This window comes from Lontra canadensis, unplaced genomic scaffold (assembly GCF_010015895.1).
Source record: "Lontra canadensis isolate GAN:19392208 unplaced genomic scaffold, GSC_riverotter_1.0 scaffold26, whole genome shotgun sequence".
Taxonomy (NCBI): Eukaryota; Metazoa; Chordata; class Mammalia; order Carnivora; family Mustelidae; genus Lontra; species Lontra canadensis.
Window position 1 is genome coordinate 7,610,116 of NW_022631020.1, and position 16,940 is coordinate 7,627,055.

The window sequence follows — 16,940 nt, forward strand, 5'->3', positions numbered from 1 at the left end:
GCAGAGAGCCCGACGTGGGGCTCGATCCCAGGACCCTGAGATCATGACCTGAGCTGAAGGCAGAGGCTTGACCCACTGAGCCACCCAGGCACCCCTCAGCTAGTATTCTTATGATTGTTCTAAATTCTTGTTCAGATACATTGTTTTTATCTGTTTTGAGTAAATCCCTGGCAGTGGTTTCTTCTTGATCCTTCTTGTGGGGAGAATTCATCCATCTTACCATTTTGTCTAGGTTTCTGTCTTTTGCATGTTATGAAAGTTTGGTATGGTTCCTGCTCATAGTCCTCTGTAGAGTTCTTCCTTGCTTGCAGTAAAAAGAGTTTGGACCTTTACCTAGGTGTGCTTTGATTTGTTAAAATAAGCCTAGGGTGGAGGTTGGGGGGAGCCTGATCTGAGAAAAGAGAAAGGAACCAAAAAAACTCAAACAAAAAACTGTGAGCCTGATTCCAAAGCAAAAGGAAAAAAAAAAAAATTAAAAACTGCTCCTATTTCCACCAGAACTAAAGCTGATGCTTTGGAGCATTCTATGATTAGTAGACTTGGTGCCTTCAGGGGTTCTGTGCTAGTATTCTGAGAGAGAGGCCTGCCACATTGCCTCACAGACCTGCCCTGGTAAAGATGCACCTATTGGGGGGGAGGGGATCAGCAGCTCTAACCTCCCCTGGGGACAGTGTTGGTCACTGAAGTCTGACCATACGGGTGAGTGGGAGGGAAATGGCATCACTCCGCTCTCTTATCCCCTGAGAGGAGAGAACATACCTGCTGCTACTCAGAAAGTTCTCATAGAAAAGTGAATGATCTTTCCTCTTGTGTCCCTGGCTCCTGTCAGATCCTGCCCTCACCCTGTCTGTGCCTGGGTCTATTGGCATGCTTGCTGCCACAGTTCTGTGTTTTCTCTCTGGCACATGGCTGGGATTCAAAACTCCCAGTCTTAAAGGACCCAGCAATAGTGTGGACCTGCTCCCCTCCTCCAGAGAGCCTCACTGTATTATGTGCTGTGCAACCTCATCCCAGAATAGTCACATGGTGGCAGAAGTGCTTGGAGTTTATGGTAAAGCACAGCACAGAAGCAACAACTAGGTTATCTGCCATCTACAAACACCTCTGTCCCCTGACAATGAACAGATGCTCAGTGGTGGCGACTAGGTCTTTTGTTTTTGGAGAGGTAACGTACTCTTTCAAATGTACTTTCAAATATATGCCAAAAAGGGGAACATTCTTACCCAGTGCGACCCAGGGGATCCCTACATCATGATGTCCTGGGTCTCTGCTGTCCTCCTCCCCAGGACCACCACCATTGCCACCCAGCTCATCTCAGGCCAATGGAATGTACTTTCAAAGCCTCAGAATTTAAGCTCTGCTGCTTGCAAAATCTTGGTATCCTTCTTGACTCCCCAGTCAACAGTTTGGGGGAAGAGCTTTTCTTGCACGAACCTGAAACATTAGTCTCTCTCTCCCCCGTCTCTTTCTTTTCTATCTCCACAGAAAGGGCTCCCTTCCCTCGTGGCACTATGGCTTTTCTCTCCAGTTCACGTCTCCATACCTCATACCTGCCATGTTCTCTACCGTTAATTCTTCAGCTTGTTCTCTAATCCTCAGATCTATTTCCTAGGTGTTCGAAATATTTTGATATTAATCCAGCTGTGTTCCAGGGACAATGAAAGCCCAGGGTACCCTACTACTTTGCCTTCTTAACTCCCTCAATGCTTCTCTTCAACCTGACTGATGAGAAAGGTCTTAGTCACCAATGTAGTGATTTTTTTGTGTACCATTGACTTCCAGCAAAATTAAGAGAGATGATCTTGTTTAAAATTAGAATTCTTGTTTGAAAACAATTAGTGAGGTGATAATGCTTTTGCTGGCTTTGGTTTAATGGAAGATATAGATACATCCAATAGTATTTATATGTTTTTTTACAGAATTAAAAAATAGCTGGAAATTATGCAAATATAAGTATCTTTATTTCTGTATTTTCTATGGAAATATAATGATATATTGGCTAGTTGAATTTAAATTTAAAAAACTAAAAAATTAAATATATTAGAAAGCATCTATAATTATATAAAAACCTACAACATTGTTTTTATAGAATATTTTATATATTGAAATCTAAAAAAATCTCAATCCACTGTGTGAAATTTTTTAAAAAAATTATATTGGCTGTATCCATTAATATATTTGTGCCCCCTCAATTTTATATGTTTATGAAAAATATCTAAGAGAGTCTTAAGTTTTGCTCCTTATTACACATCAAAATCATAGAAAAACTTAAACATATTTTTGAAAATTACTTATGCTTTTGGCAGAGCATGCCTCAGGCATCATTTTCACCTACAAATATGAAAGAAGTTTTCTCTACTACAAAAAAAGTTTAAAATTGTCTCAAAGTTGTATCAGACTGGGTTTGGTTAAGAAAACAAAACCACTACAATTATTACGGGATAAAGAATTTCATGTAGGAGTCAGCATTTCCACCCATGGAGAAGGAGCAGGATGGGGTTCTGAAGATTAGGAAGGGGAGAGCCAGCAAGCAAATACCACAACCACTAACGTGCTTCAACAGCAAGAGGTGCTGGAGCAGGGGAAGGCAGGCAGGCCCACAGCTCAGGGAAGCCTGCAAAGTGCATGGCAGGAAGCCCTTTGGGAACATGCCCCAGGAGTGGGGGGTGTGAGACTCTGGAAATCCTGGCTTCTGCTTCACTTCCACCTTGCAAATCTCTCATTGCTTCTGCTCAGCACATAGCCCAGAACAGCACAGGAAGGGAATTCTGAGAAATTATTGATGGTACTAAGATGACAACCACCAGGGCAGTGTCAAAAATACATTAACGGTGCATTTTTAGTGTACTAACAGTATATCAAAATTGAAGTAAAAATGTTAAATTCCTCTCACTGCCTAGATTTTGTACAGAAGAAGGGCCTGGAAAGGGAGTGGATATACCAGAGTCCTGCGGAAAGGGACAAGCCTTGTGCCAGGTGCATGTGAAAACTTTAATTCAAAGTGGATACACACAGCAGGATTCCAGAGAAACTGGAAAAATATCCCAATTCCCTTCAAATGCTGGCCTACTAGACAAACACTGCACCTTAATCCTTTCAATTAAGTGTTTTTATTATTCCTTTAAAATTAAAGTGTCCTACAGTGGAGAGTCTTAAGTCGGAGTTGACTCTATAATCAATTAAGAATCTGAGAGGAGGTTTCCACTAGGAAAAGAGAAATCATTTAAAAGCAGAGGGTCACTGATGGAGAAAAAGAGAACAGAGATGGACATCTATGTATATCTATTTCTTCTACTTGGCAATCACGTTTGCAATGTTGTCCTGAGGGTTTTTCAAATGCTCTGACTTTCAGAAGCACTTTCCTGTTCTTTATTTTGGTATAAACAACTTCCAGATTAACCATATGATAGTAGCATTAGTGCCCTGCCTTCTTGTTGGCAATGTATATGTGTACCAAAAAAGGCATCATGATTAAAAAAGTGATAGTGCAAACAACATTTACCAGCAAGGAAAAACACACTTTTGTTTTTATTTTTTAATTTATTTTATTTTTAAAATATTTTATTTACTTGACAGACAGAGATCACAAGCAGACAGAGGGGTGGGGGGGGGGAGCAGGCTCCCCCATGAGCAGAGAGCCTCATGCGGGACTGGATCCCAGGGCCCTGAGATCATGACTTGAGCCGAAGGCAGAGGCTTTAACCCACTGAGCCACCCAGGTGCCCCCACACTTGTGTTTTTAAAGAACAGCAATAGGTTGTGGTCCTACAGAAGGAGATCAGCTTTTATACCTCCTCCAGCATCAACTTAAGCCTATTAACCTACTTATGAGGTCATAATAGTGTAGTTTCTTCAAATTAGGTGGAAGGTTTGTGGAAACTTTTAGCAATGCATCTCAGCAATACTAAAATTGTATTACCCATTACAAAATATTCATACCTGGAGGAGCGATAGAGGACACAGTTAATTGAACTGTATTTCTAAGTGGTGCACATTTATGGAACATTTACCTTCTCAGAACCCTGGAAAATGCATGTATCTAAAAACAATTCCACTAGTCATAAGGAAAAGTGGAAAAAATATAAAATAGGATCTGTTCCATATATAATTAATGCATTTACATAATTGAGTCATCCAGTTCCAAAATTTCATTTCTCCTTAAAACTCAGTCCAGGAAAAAAAAGGGGGGGGGCTGGGGGAGGCAGATATAAATAGGTCTTCCACCTGGGTCTATTTCATTTTACTGAAGAGAAAGTCTTTGTTTCTGTAATTGCTTTACTGGTCCTAGATAATGTTGCATCACTGGTGAGTAATTTGAGTTCCGTGAAAAGTCAAGGATTTTTTTTAATGTTAATTACATTCGGTTTTTTATAGTCACTGTCCTTAGGTTGAAAAAAATCTATCGACTATCTACTTTGACTCGTGGCTCTCCTTAGTCTCCACAAGACTTGTCATATGGTCTCTTCAAACAATGCAGGGACAGAAAACCCCAGCACAAAATTGGAAACTGTGAGGCTCATCTTACTTACCATGGTATATGGTAGAAAGCCACCAGAATCAAAGTTAGCAAGCGCACATTATCTCGTGCTAACTTCATGTGTGACTGTGAGCATTTAACTACTTTGAGCCTTCTCTTCCTTATTTGGTAATTTTTAGATCGACAAGAGATCTTTTTTCAGGCAGCATTTTTATAATTCTGTCACTTTGTGTTATTTGTAGAACTAACACTTTTTGTGTGAGAAAGACTTTCAGAAGACTGTGCTCCTAAGCAGAGAAGATGGTAAATCAGATGCACCATTCCTGATGGGGCCCCCTGAAGAATAAAGGAGAAATTTTCCTAGGGGCCTTTAAGGAAGAGATTTCCTAAAGATTTACAAAAAGGAATTGCACTATCTCCCCCTGGGAATAGAAGAAGCCATATAGTGCCTTCATATAACAGAAACACAGATGTTTATTAATCAGTTACTTTTGGTGATGATCTTCCTCACATTTGGAGATGACTAAGAAAAATCTATTAGTGGTTAAGAACTCTGGAAGCCTGACTTTCCAGCTTTGCAATCCCTGCCAAAAAACCCACTAACTGAGCAAGCATGGACCAATTACTCCACCTGTTTCCTCATCTGTATCCTGGGGGACAATTCTCCATGATGTTACCACACCTCTTATATATAGCAGATTTTGTCCTGGCCTAACTTTCCACAGATGTCTGGGTACCAAACAGTCTTGAAAGATAAAGAAAGGGTCTCCCTGTGGGTCACATGGCAGGTTTCTTTTCTGATTTGGATCATACAGAGAAGATATATATAGATCTCTCCAAGTCAAAGGATGGGCAAGTTCACTAGCATTATAGGTCAGGGTTTTAACTAAGTTATTGTTTCTTACTTGTGACATAAACACACTGGGTACACGTCATCCACCTGGCCCACCTGGATATCCCCCACTATGGGGACTGGAAAGACCAGGGGGATATGAAGTTCATGGTGCTGCTACACCATTAAAAATGAGGTCTTTTGTCTCAAAGGTACATGTTTTCTGTCAGCATCTACCCAGCTTTATCAGGTTAACCAATGAGCTAGAAATAAGGCATAATCTCCAGCCCTTCACAGTTCCTGATGCTGTAAAAGAAGGTCACATGACATTCACCTCTTCAGATTATTAAGAGGTTTATGGCACTAACATCTGTAAAAACCTCCAAAGGGTAACTTACACAGAGTCCACAAACAAAAAACCTAATTTACATAAAGGATATAATTTCATTTCTTCCAAGCATCTTCTCTCACGTGACCCCTAGGACTCACATGTACATATCCTTATATTCAAAGGGACCCCAAGAATACATAGGAATTTAAAATGTAGCTGGCACATCTGTATTTTCATTATTCCCATATGAAAGGCTCTATTTTGAAAAGAAAGGACTTGTATGGGAAATCCTTCACCATTTACCAGTTTTGTGGACTTATATTTATTTAACCTCCATAAGGGCCCAACAACAGAATTAATTTTCTATAGCTGAACTTAATTTTTTTACAAGATCCATTCCATGAGATGTTAAAATCAAAACAAAACAAAAACAAAAACAAAAACAACCATCCTTCCATGAATTCAAGTTCTTTGCCACCCTTGTTCTTCAGTTGCATCTGAGTGCTGGAGAGTGCTGCAGTGTCTTGCTAAGGGTCCTGCATAGAGAAGGTCTTCAGCTCTAAGCTGCGCACACAGGCAGGCTGAGCTCTGTGTTACCCAACAGTGGATCCAGGTTTTGTATGTACTAAAATGTGTGCTTTTGGTGGTGGGCAGGGGAGGCTTTAATGAAACCATAAAATTACAGACACTTAATTAGGTACAAAAAACAAGTATTTACTTAGAATGAGAAAACACATGGCTATTTACAACTGTAACAATGCTCATCACCACTATACCTATCAAACTCCAGAGAAATAAAAACACACTTAGCTAATCCTTTTTCCTACACTTTGGCTATGTTTCACGTCCCTCTTCCAATGACAAGAATTTAATTATTGGAGAGAAAATAAATAATCCATTTCCCTCTTGATCAAGTTTTATTATTGACAATTGAGTTAATAAAATGTGATTTCACATGAAGACAAACTCACTGTCTATCATTCAACTGGAAGAATAGGACCTGCAAATAAAGGGGTTTTGGTAAATTCTATATGGTGTGATTCTTACATTATCTTTATGTATGACAATAATAATTATACATTCTTGGAAGTTATAACTTCCTGACACAGAGGACTAGAAAATAGTCACGGATTATCTTCTGGTTTTCAAGATGGGAATGGAGGGAAGTCAAAGGGATAGAGGAGCCAATTGAAAGCTCTCTCAATGATCAAACCTAAAATAATCTGAGCAAAAATAATATCAGATTAAACCCAAAGTGTGTGAGTCCATAAACAAATAAATAAGTAAGTAAAGGAGATAATCCAAATCTTCCAGGCAGAACTCCAAATGATTTATGCAGATATTTTACCCTTAAGGACATGGAACACAGCCCTTCATTCCTAGAGTAGGCGACTCATAGTGACTTCTTCACAAAGAGTACAGTTTAGAAAGGGGGAGAATGATTTCACAGAGGAGAATCATGGTGAAGCTTAACTCAGGACCCTGGCAAACATCAATAATGAGAAGTCATCTTGTCGGTCATTACCCTGACAAGAAATAGTAACATGGCTACACAAAGGTAACTCTGTGGTCCTCCTGGGTCATCAAACCCATACCCCCAACCTAATCATAAGGTAATCATCAGACAAAATCCAGTTGAGGGGCCTTCTAAATAATGCCCAACTAGCACTCCTCAAAACTGTTGAGATCATCAAAAAACAAGGAAAACAGAAAGAGTCACAGCCAAGAGGAGTCAAAGAGACACAAGTAAATGCAGTCTGGCATCCTAGATGGGATTTTGGAATAGAAAAAGTACATTAGACAAAAGCTAAGGAAATATCAGTAAAGTATGGGCTTTGATTAATCACAATATATCAGTATTGAGTCATTAATTATAAGAAATGTTACCATACTAATATATAAAGCAGATCAGGTAAGCTAAGTGCAGAACATAAGGAAACCCTCTGTACTATCATCACAATTTTTCTGCAAATCTAAAGCGGTTTTAAAAATAAACTATATCAAAGGAGAAAAAAACTCTTCTGGTTTTGAACATGTCACATCTTGTTCTCACCCACTCCCCATGTATTTCTTGTGTTATAACCTCCGGCACTACACACTTAAGTTATTATATCAGCAGAGAAAGTGCAATGGGCAATAAGAATATTTCTGGAAGCCATCCATTTACAGAATACTAGCAATAATCTATTTGAGAATCACCTAATATCCCAATAAATTCAAACTATGTGTATTGCCAACTCTGTTTTTCCTTGAACAGATCCCTAAAATGCCTGCAACTACTCTAGGCTACCTTGAATAAATGAAGTGTGCAAGTCACCATAGAAAGAAGCAGTTCTCTTAACAGAATGCAGTTAAAAATACATTATTTCCATGAATTTTTAAAAGGAGAGGATAGGTCCAGCTTCTGCAAATACTAGAGTCTCATATAGGATATTAAAACATCTTTCAAAGACAATTATACTTTCTGATTAGACAAACTTTTTCATTTTTTTTTTTAAGTTAACTGTCAAGATGCTAGAGACTGAACAAAACTAATCAGAGACAAGAGGTTATAGGTTTCTTGAAAGAAGAGAAAGAGACTGGGTAAAACTAGGTCTGCCCAGCTTTTGTCTGCTAAACCATGCCCATGAAATAGGTTCTCATATAGTGAAGTCCCAACAGACTGAGAAGTCAGAGGCCACAGTTGAAGGTCAAAAGCAGCTGGAAAGTGAGGGGGAAAAATGCTATTTAAAATGAGTCATAAATGGAAGCTCCCAAAACCTACATTTGAGCTTCCTCAGACTCTTGGCTGTTTCTTGAACTATGCACACATTGGGTGAGATCCCAAGCTGCTCAGAAAAAAGCAATAGCTAGAAGGCTAAGAGAACGGGATCAACAGGCACTGAGTACTAAGGAGACTGAATTTAGAATTTAACTCCTGCTAAGTGAAAAGTCCTTTTGAAGAAATTATAAGGATATTCTAAAATTTATATGAAAATGTATACACTGAGGATGGCCAAAACAACCTAGGGAAAAAAAAAATTGAATAGGAAGAGCGTTCGCCTCTGAGTGTGAGATAAAATGAATACCTGGGGACACAAGAGAACTTTCTGGTGTGATAAGAACGTTATATATCTTGATACCACTGATGGTTGTTACATGAGGGTACACATTTTTCAAAATTCATTGAACCCATTTTTTAAAATTTTTTAAAATTTATTTGGCAGAGAGAGAGAGGTCACAAGTAAGCAGAGAGGCAGGCAGAGGGAGTGGGGAAGCAGGCTCCCGGCTGAGCAGAGAGCCTGATATGGGGCTCGATCCCAAGACCCCCAAGATCACGACCCAAGCTGAAGGCAGAGGCCTAACCCACTGAGCCACCCAGGTGCCCTGAACCCATTTTATTTTTTAAAGATTATATTTATTTGACAGAGAGGCGCAGAGAAGAGGGAACACAAGCTGGGGGAGTGGAAAAGGGTGAAGCAGGCTTCCCACTGAGTAGGGAGCCTGATGCAGGGCTTGATCCCAGCACCCTGGGATCATGACCTAAGCCCAAGGCAGACGCTTAATGACTGAGCCATCCAGGCACCCCTTTGAGCCTATTTTAAATCTGTATATTATATTTTTGCAATTTAATCTCCAAGTTTTGGAAAATAATAAGGTAATTTCAATGTATTTATGTCTTTAGAGGAACTTCTACAAGTTAGGAGCCCCAAAATTTAAGCTTCAGTAGCTTCATGAAAAACCTGTCTTGGGGGTTATCCCACTGTGTCCTCCAGTTTCTGCCCACTGGTGTGGACATTTCCAGTCTGGGCAGCTTTTTCAGTTAATTCTGCAACTTCCATCTCTTCTCCTCCCCACCTGAGAGGCTCTGTGGAGATTGAACTGGTCTTGAGCTCTTCTGGAGCTCTAAGAAATTTAACAGAATTGCAACATGCTCATCTCTGCGTTTTCTACGGATCAGGAAAAATCATACTACTTTACTTGGAATGCTGAAGACGCGTGAATATGGTATGAGGTCAACAAGTTGCATGGGCCATCTACTTAGATGTACCATGCTAACCTTTCTTCTACTCTGGTTTGATGGTGAGCTTAGAGGAACTCTTGGTTCTTGCAATTTCTCCAATGTGTAACTGCATTACAAAAGCACAGGTGCACTAGATCTTTGGACCTCCATCCTGTACTTTTTAACATCATCTCCTTTAGTTGGGCTCATCTAAAAATCGAAGAATACAGGGTGTAAGACCTTCGCCAGTCTCTCAGGTCTTTCTGGGTGGGTAAAGCTTAGACTTTTGAAGCCTTATTCCACTTCTTAACTTCTAAGTAACCTGGAAAAGATACCCTATTTCAGATTTGTGTAAGGTTTTTATAAAACCACAGATATGGCTTTATAAAATGTGCATGATCATAGCGCTTATCTCCTAAATGAGATAATGTGAAATTTTTAAAAAAGAGTTTAGAGAGAAAGAGTGCATGCAAATGAGAGCACGAGCGGAGGGGAGGGTCAAAAGGAAGAGAATATCCAGCAGGCTTCCTGCTGAGTGCCTAGCCTGATGCAGCCGGATCATGAGCTGAGATCAACGAGAATTGAAATCAGGACTCAGATGCTTAACCGACTGAACCACCCAAGTGTCCCTAATGTGAGGTATTTTTAAAACTCCATATTATGGAGTAAGAAATCAAAATAAAGTTAACTACTACTATTATTATTAAATGAACTTAACTACTATTATTAAATAAAATGAAATTATTATTAACTATTATTACTTAAACTTTAGTTTTGAAAGAAATGAAGATTTTTTTTTGCCACAATTATGAAATTCTGTAGTGACTGAAGCACTGTTCATAAAACATCCCTAACTATGGATGAATGAGAAACCAAAAAAATATATATAAGGGAAAAATAATAATTTCATTTATAAAAATATTCCCCTGACTTACTACTTCAGGCCACTGTTCCCTATGTAGAGAAAAGGACATCCTTATAAAGTTATTGGAAGGATTACACAGGAAAGTAATGCATTCAAATTTCCTAGCACAATGCCTGTTGTACACTAAGCACTCAATAACATTAAATGAACTGACCTGTAAGGTCATTTTTTTCTCATGAACCCAGAAAGGAAGTACACATATTGAAAAACATTTATCAAGAATAAAATGTAACAAGGACCCATAGTTATTTCCAAAAATATTGACCTGAGTAAATTAAGCATTTAATAAGAATACTAAGTCCCTACCTTTCTAACTTAATAACTTACACTAACATACTACAATCTTTTTCAAAAAGTCTTATTATACTAATTATCTGAAATAGTCCTCTGAACCTGTGAGATATGTATTATCTCTTTAATGAGAGGTTACAAGTCCTAGGGAGGTGACATACAGCTAAATGTCAGAGCTGGAATGAAAAGCCATGAATCTTGATTCAAAGTCTCTGGGCTCTTCCACCAAGGCAGAAATTTTCATATGCCAAAATAGAGCAAGCTATTTCTGACCCTGCCCAACTAGTCCCAATTAGGACTCCCCTGAGAGCTCTCTCTTAACCATCTTTTTTCTGGTTTGTTCTTCCATGAAAGTTTTTGTCCCTTATTTTCCTAATTAGTTTTGAAACAGAATGATCTTGTGCATTCTTTTCACTGGGTCTGAGCTACTGCCGAGACTAAAAGTAAGGTGACAATATGTTGTGGGGATGGGAGGTATGAGCACTTAAGAGAAATAAATGGAATTTAAATGGGTATGTCGGTTCAGAAACGGGCAGGAAAGAGCCAAGAAAATAGTTTTCATTTATCTTCCTTTTAATCAAAGCCTCCATTTGAGAAGATGAGGTCCATCATTCAAGACAGAAGGCTAAGGGCTCTGTAATCACTAGATATTAATCTATGGTAGAACAGACTCTACTGTCCACATCTTTCCTAAAATGGGGAAAATTCATCTTTTAAAGACATACCTTTAGTTTACCTTCTGGTTAGATGGAATTCTATATCTAGTAACTCCAATATTTATTAGATCTCATATTTTGTCAACGTTCAATTGTTCTATTGTATACAAATGACATAAATTAACCAAGATATCGACCAGTAATGAAAATCTGTAAAAAAGGAGAACCTGTGAACAAGAATGAAAATAGAGTACTTGATAATGTAAAAAATATTTTCTGTATCAGTGTTGATATAAGAGAAGTTAAAATGGATTTTCTACCATTGTTACACTGAATTTTAAGATTTGATCAACCCATGATAATGCAATTTGGGGTGAATTTTAATAAGTTGTTGGGTCCCCAATGTTGGGTCCCCTAATAAAGGGTGCATGATCAAAGGAGCAAGACTGATACAAAGCGAAGGTCAAGCAAAGCTTTATTTCGTGCCAAGCATCAAGAATCAGACCAGCCATCAAACAGACAGGTCAGGGCCGCCCCTTACAGAGAGGACGACCCCTCCCTGCTTTTCAGACTAACTTCTATAGAGCAAAGGCCATGTGGTTGGGCCTGGCCACACACAGGTGACTAACTGAATTACAATTCACCCCATAGTAGCTATGGAAACTAGGCTATCACCTTGGTAGTTAGGAGACAGTATGGGCCCCCACTGATTGAATGTCTCCACCTGACCTGACCCACCCTTGTATTTGGGCTGTTACCTGGGACAGGTTTCCCAGACTTGCTTTTAAATAAGTTCCCCTTGTGGGGGGCAGGGTCAGTTTAAGTTTTACTGCATAAACAACAAAATGGCTGTTCAACTGAGGCGGGGCCGCTCTGTTAAATAGGCCCTTACAGTTCAAGTACTCACTAGGATAAACAATATTTATATGGAAGCACACTGGTTTGGTGTATCCTATTGAGTCATGTACTTGTGAAATCAAATATAGAAGTGGGTTATTGTTCTTTAACAGCATCATAAACATTCATGATTAAAGAATCATGTAACATCATATACTAATGTCCTGGCATTTAAATACAAATTTAATTATTTCTAATACTTTTGTAAGAGGGGGTAATGTGAAGTGTTTGAATGTGGTCTTGATGTGACAGGAAAAATTACATCTCAAATCAGGTTTTCACAAAACCATGCCTCAGTCAACAGTAACATAAAATAACAAGGTGAGGAGGTTTAAATCATATTATAATACACTGTATTCATTGGATAGTATTATTTAAAAAAAAGAAAAAGGAAACCAATGTACCAGAGCCTTAAATAAAAAGAACTAAGTGAAGTTATAGTTCATAATAGGTCTAATTGTAATGAATTCAACTATAATCAAGAATAAGACCAAAACCAGTGTGCCTAAGAGACACATAAAGGTGAAATGCGTTACCTGCTCTCTAGGAATAAAATTCAATTTTCAGTCATGAGTGTCAGTTTCAAGAAGCTTCCAACTGGCATAGGATTTAATCATCAGGGCTTACTGTTTCTTTATCAAAGTGGGAAAGAACACTTTGCGTCCTTCTTGCTTTGACCTGTATCCTCACTGGCAACAACTAAAGCATGATGAGGTCTCACTGGCATTTTGGAGCGAAGAGCTGCTACCTGTTTTTGGAATCTGAGTCCCAGCCATCTGTCTATTCTCCTGGCTTCCAGACTTTGGCTGCTAACAACTCTGCATCACCTCACAGGGAGCAAGGAGAGGCTGAGGGCCACCTGAGGACCACATGACGTGACCATAACCATTCTGGAGCCCCTCAGGTCTCCTGCTGCCTCATGTCCTAGGTCAGGGGCAGAAGAGATATCTTTTCTAGTGGGAAAATCTCCATAATTTGTTTCCCCTGAAGCCTGCCTTTTGATAAATCCTTAGGAATTCAGAAAAATATGTTTTTCTTCACAAAGCCTGGTAATTCAAGAACTTACCCACTGCATACTCAAAAACCCCATTTTGGATGCCAGAGGTTAGAGAATAAATGTTTTGCTCCAATAATCCTTATGCCTTGTCCTTCAACCTGTTCCTTCACCTCTTCTCTTCACAGGTCAATGTCTCAGGGAGCCAAGGAGAACTGTATATAAAACTACACAGAGAAGTAATATACTAATATTTTTATATTACTTTTTTACACATATGTAGTAATTCCTTATTAAATGCCTTTGCTATTAATACTGGTTTGAAATTTACTACTTTTGTACTTATTTGTAAGAAAAACATTGTCCATATTATAGTGACCTTTGTAACATTAAAAAAAAAACTTACTGAATTGCAGAAAGTTTGTGTGAGCCAGACTGAACTTATCCTTACCAACCTTATCTTGGCCCATCAACAGACAGAGAGGTATTGAGAGAGGTTCACTTTATTGTATTTACGTAAGAATGAGTTGAACATTGGCCTCCTCCCCGGGTTCATTATTCACATTTTTGTCTATTTCTGACTCTTGACAAGTTTTAAGACCAGTGTTTTTGTTCTTTTGTTATCAGCTTTTATGAGCTCTTTATACATTAAAAATCTTTGTCCTATTTATTACAACCAGTTTTAGATTTTACTTGATTGTGTTGCTTATTGCAATTTCCATAATCCTTTTAGACTAAGTTCTGCAAGAAAATGAACCACAATTGTTTTATTCTTTAGTTTATTATTTCAAGTGCTTTAAATTGATAGCTATATTTGTTACTCAATAAATAATATTGTTTAATCAGTAAATGTTTGAGCACTTTCAAGTCCCAGGAAGCTTTGATTGTATTAATCTAATTCCTATAGCAACCTATGGAAAGTCAGAAGAAGTAAAACACGAAAAAAAATATTCAATTACTGCTACGTAGAGTGATTTAGCTTAAATGTTTCTTTTCAACTGTAAGAACAATTTATATGATTCATGTAAGTTACTGTAAATTTAAAAGGAACCTGAAAAGGACTGAATAGTTTCAAAATCCAAACATAATTACTGATTTTTAAAAATCTCTCCTTTTCTCTATGGATGCAATTTGCATTATGTTTATGTTTTTAAGTAGCTATGAACATACTGAATGTGTCAACTATTTTCCTTTTTAAAACGAAGTATATCACTGATTTGGGAACTGAAGGGAGTAACCTTCATAACACATGCCAAGAAGGATTGTTTCATCTGACTATATTTTGTTTACAAGTTTGTTTTGACAACTCTTTCCTCAAGCTCTGTAACCCTTCAATATAAGCGCATGTGGGGGTGCGCGCGACACACACACACACACACACACACACACACACACACACACACACAGTCTTGCTGGAGGAGGGGCAGAGGGAGAAGGAGAAAAGAATCTCCTGCAGACTTCCCGCTGAGTGTGGAGCTCAACTCCGTTTCCCTGGCTCAATCTCATGACTCTGAGATCAGGACCAGAGCTTCAATCAACAGTTGGATGCTTAACCAACTGAACCCCCCCGCTGCCCGTGTAATCTCTCAGTTCTTAATTTCTGTATTAGTTTTAGAGAGTGGTGTTAAAAAACTAAGACACATTAAACATTTTAATAACTTATTTAGCAAAACTCCAGTCAAATCAGGCAGCTCCAAACCGGAAGTGGTTGACAGCAGTCCATGAAAGGAACCTGGGGGAGAGGCTTTTACACGAAATAGGCAGAAGCAAAGAAAGGAAATGATTGATTGGCTACAGCTTAAAGCATCACTGGCTGTTTGTGATTAGTTGTCTTTAGGTTTTAATTTTGTAAACTAAAGGCACTTAGGAGCTTTATTTTATGTAGGCCATCAAGGCATCAGGGCCACCTCAGTATAATTAATTTTTTCTAACAACAGCAACAAAAAAAAAGTAGGTATTCAACTGATGGCAGTTTTAATTTTTGTACCAACAGATTAATTGGTAATGGCAAGCAGCAAATGAATTTTACTATATTTATTGGCAAAGCAATGTAAATATCAGCCTATACTTGAAAAATGAGCTATTCAATCTGTAATCATACATCTGGATTCCTAGACCCTTTTCAGTGTCCTGAATCCCCATTGTCATCTCCCACTTGAGCCCCTGTGGCTCTCTCACATTATGAACCCGTTTGAAGAGGATAAATGGATCTGTCAGTCACACACAGAATGTATAATCCCGTTAAATAAACAAATGTCACTTAGAAAATGGTTGATTTGTCTACTTTTTTCCTCAAAGCATAATTTCCTCATCCCCAAAGCAGACATTTTAAAAGTCATTTCCTAAATATGTCTATCATTCAAGATTTTTAAAAAATGGCATTACTTTACTTTACAGCAAAACCCAATGATAATTTGAAAAATTACGGGCTGACTTCTTCACCCCAGATGGAGGTAGGATACTGTGGCAGATGTTCCTTTGAAGAAGAAATTTGGCATTTTTAAAAAACAAAAGAGCATTTTGCTTTCTCATCAAAGAGACACTTTAATATCTTAAGTGCTCATTTGCAACCTCATAAAATGTTTTCTTTTCCTTTAAATGTCAAGGTGATGTTTCAGGATTAATATAAAATCATTCTTTGCATTTAAGTGACATTAGCAGGAGGGACACAATTTTAAGTAGGTTTTCCTAAGACTAAAGCTAAAGCACCCTTACCTTTAGAACTTAAATTCTTACGTAAGTGGTAATAATTTAAAGAGCATTTTCTGCTCTAAATATTTTAAGATGTACAATGAAGACTAATACACCAAGAAGGCAAAAATATTCACACACTAACAAATTTAATTGCATATCCAGCAGAGAAGCAGCTATATTTAAGTGTAACTATCATTACTCAAATAATCAGATTTATTTTAACTGCTAAAATTACACCAGCAATAATAGATCTTATATTTTACCATTTCCAAATTACAATATTATCAGAGTTATTTTGCTCACAAGAACCCTAGGAAGAATGTAGATTAAGTATTATTGTCTTCATGAAAATTCCTAAGCAGAGAGAGTAACAGGCCCCAGCCAAAAATCACATGCTTAATGATTAAGATAAATCAATTATCAAGAGAAAGATAAATCAAAAATAGAAATAATTTCATTGTCTGCCAAGTTTTTATTCAACTAGAGTAATCTCTATTGGTGATAATATAAAGCATGTGGTAATACTTAATATTTATGAAATCTTACTTCTGTAATTCTATGTAAAAAAGATGAAAAAATAGATTGTGCACAACATTGCCAGGAAAATATCTTATCAATATTGATAGAAATTACAATATTCTGCTGGGCAGGGGATGAGCCCCGTAAGGCTCTGCGCAACTTTGCCTTTTTGTGGCTTCAGTGTCAGGCTGACCTGAGGTGGTGGCCCTAATGATACCTGCGTTAAGTCCAGGGCCATTCTCCCCTTTTCTGGAAGAACAGCATAAGTTCACAACCAAAAAACTTCACCATTTTGTCCTATAGAACCAAGAAGTCCAGCAGCCTTCCTACTTCCATCCCATT